The sequence below is a fragment of the Monopterus albus genome, unplaced genomic scaffold (assembly GCF_001952655.1).
Source record: "Monopterus albus unplaced genomic scaffold, M_albus_1.0 scaffold66.1, whole genome shotgun sequence".
Taxonomy (NCBI): domain Eukaryota; kingdom Metazoa; phylum Chordata; class Actinopteri; order Synbranchiformes; family Synbranchidae; genus Monopterus; species Monopterus albus.
Genome location: NW_018127946.1, coordinates 1,877,428 through 1,882,223, shown reverse-complemented (window position 1 = coordinate 1,882,223; position 4,796 = coordinate 1,877,428). Strand labels below are relative to the sequence as shown.

The 4,796-nt window shown below is 41.7% G+C and overlaps 1 protein-coding gene across 2 annotated transcripts in view; it reads right to left on the bottom strand.

Moving 5' to 3' along the window:
• LOC109962667 (CTD small phosphatase-like protein) overlaps window positions 1–4,796 on the bottom strand; it is a 19,898-nt gene that overhangs the window by 7,742 nt on the left and 7,360 nt on the right. The gene's annotated exons all lie outside the window — the stretch shown is intronic.

Here is a 4,796-nt window from a genome sequence, read left to right as displayed (position 1 = left end):
AAAAAAATTTCAGGAAATCACATTGTATGATTTTTAAAGAATTTATTTTTCTTGCACTGCTGAACATAAGTATTTGAACACCTGAGAAACAGCAAGAATTCTGGCTCTCAAAGACCTGTTACTGTGCCTTGAAAAAGTCCACCTCTACTCCACTCATTAATCTAAATTAGTAGCACCTGTCTGAGCTCTTTAAAGACACCTGTCCACCCCACAGTCAGTCAGACGCCAACTACTACCATGGGCAAGACCAAAGAGCTGTCAAAAGACACCAGAGACAAAATTGTGGACCTCCACAAGGCTGGAAAGGGCTATGGGGCAATTGCCAAGCAAATAGATCAACTGTTTGAGCAATTGTTAGAAAATGGAAGAGGCTAAAGACGACTGTCAGTCTCCCTCGGACTGGGGCGCCATGCAAGATCTTACCTCGTGGGGTATCACTGATGATAAGAAAGGTGAGGAATCATACAATGTGATTTCCTGAAATCTTTTTTTTTAATTCTGTCTCTCAGAGTGGGAATGCACCTACAATGTGAATTTCAGACCCCTCCATGATTTCTAAGTGGGAGAACTTGCAAAATCGCAGGGTGTTCAGATACTTCTGTTCCTCACTGTATTTCTTCATTATAACTCTCATAGAGACCACAGTGGTGTGTGAGCTACACTGAATCACAACAAAAGGTGAGACCTTGACAGTGTGATTAAATAGCTTTAGCGTTGGCTTTGTTGATCAGATCTGGCAGAACCACTGATCAGAAAATAACTGAGCTGCCCGGGTGACTTCACACATAGCAACAGTTCAGAGACATGCTCTGCTCTGATTGCAAATCGCATCTCATTCCTGGACTATAGAGCAGGGGCCTAAATCAGACACTGAGCTTTTATTAATAGTGACAAGTTGGAAGTTGCACACTCCACCCTCCTCCTTTTTGCTCTACTGTGGTTCCCATCACCTGATTGGCCTAGGAGGCTCCATTTTAAAAGCATGCTTTCGTTTCCCTCCCATGTTTCAGCTGGCAGGTGAGTGACTGAAGCAGCCTGTACATGCACAAGAAATGAGGGGGAGGAAGAAAGGAGGTGGGAGGATCTCAGACCTCACAGAGCCTATACAAGGCTACATTCCTCCCCAACCATCAGTCCTCCCCTGCTCACACAACCAGAATACTAGTGAAGAGCCAGCAGCATTATGTCATGTCTTTTAGCATCTTGATATTTTGCCACTCTGTACTGTGACCTTAAACAAATCCTCACCAGAACTTTGTCATAGGAAACCCAGTTCCTGAAGTCAATACATCAAATAACTTGTCTTAACACCAAACTAATAGACACTGTATCAAATAGGACCACAAACCTTAGACAACGCTTACAAATTCCCAAATAATTTTTACATTACAACATTCGTTTGTAAACAATTCTCCAATAAAACATTCATTGTATTTTAAGGTAAAAGAAAAGGCACCCTTATATCATGCAAGGGCATAATGTGGAGTGTTTCTACCTTTAATTCCTTATTCTATTGCTAAAAATATCCGTGCATGTAGCAAAAATAACATTGACAGTAATGGCATGTCACAGCTATGTGAAAGACTTCCTGCATCCCCGATCTCTCCCCTCAATCACTGGCTTCCAGTCACATTAATTACTACCTTCTGAGTGAGGACACACTGTGCTGGGTTTTTAAACTTCACCCCAAGATACGTTATGCAACTATCAACAAGGACATATTAAAACCTTCAGTGACTATTTTACGTCACTTAAACTTGAACATGGACCAGTGCAAATAAAAACTGTATCTTGAAATTATATTTATATTATGCTTTGATCTTATTACAATATTTAACAAAACTACCATATTTTGACTGGGCATAGAAAAGCTGATAGAGCCCTAGAAGAGTAGCAGTAGTTTATTATGTGGCAGATGGTTACAGCCACAGCGGGTGTACCCTGAAGATGCTCAGAAGCAAGCAACTAAAATTCTAACTAGACAGATAACTAACTGAGCTAGTTAATGCAGCTAATTAACTCAGCTCTCTATGTGGTGTGTTTCGGCTATGAGCGACTGCTGCAGCTGTAACTGTGATAGTGGCTTCAGCTATGGCTGTACATTGGCTGCGATACCTTCGTTCATTATGGGTGTAACACTGACTACATTCATAACAATGTCCACAGCCACAGCTTCAGCCAGCACAGCCAGGCAGAACATGTTGGAGCTCTGCCTTTTTACAGAAGCAATGAGCATTAAATGGTAAATGGACTGGACTTGTATAGCACTTTTCTACCATACCTGGACAAAGCACTTTACAGATTCATCCATCAACCCATTCACACACACTCACACACTGATGGTAGCTGAGCTGCTGAGCAAGGCACTGGCCTGGCCACCAGGAGCAACTTGGGGTTGAGTGTCTTGCCCAAGGACATTTCATCATGTGGACTGGGGAGAACAGAAATCAAACCGTCAACCCTGCGATCAGGGGCCGACCTGCTCTACCCGAGGTACAGCTGCCCCATGCGTCAATGTAAAGTGTCACATAATCTCTCCTTTCTGTAATATCTACACAGTATTTTCTTAAACTGGCCAGTGTATTATATCTGGACTGGACCCACACTAACCGTTCCTGTGGATCAGGGGAAATGATCAACAAAACTCCCACTGTGTTCCTTCGGGGGCTCTGTAAAAACTAGATTACTTATGATTTCTCAAATGTTTTGTAAAAATGTCTTTTTACAATAGGTATATTATCTGTTGAAACAATGTTTGGGTTTTATTTATAATGTTTCTGACTGACAGTGGGGTATAGCTTTTTGGAGTATAAAAATATACTGTATATCTAAGAACCAAAAGGTTTATGGTAAAAAAAAAAAAAAAAAAGAATGATACATGCACACAGTACACTGCACTTCATTGTATTTTGTAAGTGGTCCAACTCTAATCCCAGGTGTCCAATACAAAAAGGGACATTCTGTAAGTGTTGACAGGGAAGACGGATGAAATAGAGGTGATTAAGAAATGCCTCCTACAGCCCAGTGTCTCTCGAGTATAACAGTCTCCATCTGGAAAAAAAACAAACTTATACTTTGCAACCACCACCAAATACCAACATAATAAACTGATGTAGAGCTTTGTTTGGAGACAACACCTGAGCATGATATTATAGAATGTTTAACCACAAACCAAACCAAATTGTTCTCCAAGACTTCATGGCTCTGATTAGACAGCAACACGGTTACGGCCATATCTGGCACAGCAAGCTTGGTTTAAAGCTAAAAACAAAACCATCTGCACCATATGATTTCTTTTATTATACATGACTTAGACTTGTCTATCAGCTCTATAATACTGTAAAACTGAGACAGTGAGGTGGCTGTCAGCTTTCTGTGACTCACTACTACAAGCGGGTGCTGCTCTGATTCATGCACAAAGCCCCTCGGAAAAATGTACAACTGAGTCATGCACAGAGTGGAAACTGGGTCTCAAACACATCACTGACCTGGGATAGATGTAGGCTAGTAATTCACTAATGAAAGGGTAAACTCAGTTAAATAGGTAAAAAGTCAAAGTTCAATTCCTTTAATCCTGCCTTTCCCAAACTTAGGGTCCCATTTTTATAGGTCAACAATGGGCAGACTAAAATTAACTCACATATCATAGCATTTTTATCAATTTAAATACAAGAAGAGCACCGTTTCTTTCTACAATGGTCTGCTCAGCTCAGACGACGTCTGCAGGGCATTGTCTCTCTCTTTTCACTAACCTCTCTTCTCTTCTTCAATGGCCCGGCCTGACCATCAGAAGTTTGCAAATTTTCCCAGTGGTCCAGTCTGTTTTTCTCCTAAAGCGCCAAGACATTATACAACTTGCATATGCAACAGGCCAACTTAGCTGCCTCGACATTTCTGGTGCAGCCGTGACAGCAGTGAGAGATGTTACCTTCACACCTGCAAAGCTGCATTTGGAAGCAAAAGAAACTTGGAGAGAACCTGTGGTCGGCAGTGCAGAAAAGGAGTGACAGAAAAAGAAAACAGACTTGTTGACTAGTGCTAAGTGTGCAAAAGTAGCTAACTGACCTATAAACAGCTGCGGTGTATGATGATGAGGAATGTAGCGAAGAAGCAGGAGTATCAGAGAGGACTGAGCAGGGAGCAGCTGCTATGTCGCTGACAGTTTGCAAGCTGGATTATTGTAGAGCCACTGGACCAAACGTTGTCTTCATCACGTGCATCTAAATTGGCTACCAAATGTAGTCAGTGTAGGGTTGCAGCAGTTTTACATTATAACATGGTATGAAAATTGATGGCTATCATACCGTGCACATTTACTTATTACTGGTATTGCATGTGCACCTTTCTTCCCTGACTTCCTGTCAGACTCTGCAACGGGCCCCACATGCAGCAGACAAATGGCATAAGGAGACTGATATCAATCTCCATCCACCAAAAAAGAAATGATTACTTTGGACAAAACAAAAACAAACACCTTTGAGAACAATATCCCTCCCCGTCTGCACAGATCAAAGTGTGTGTCCCGTTTATAACTTCCCCAAGTTATAAACGGTTCCCAAAGAATAAAACATGAGTGTATAAATGTCGGTCATAAAATGCATTAATCAAAATAATTTTCCATTTGTTTGCTAGTCTCTGACTTATAAAAGGATTCACGCTGATCCCGAGCTGTCCCCAGAAACACACACACTTTAACAGTTCAGATAAGTGAGTGTGTGTGCATAAGGGGGCTTTCAGATAGGAAGTGGTGGGCGCTGCGCTCCACTGTCAAACCCATTCGTGTGTTGCGTGGAGCA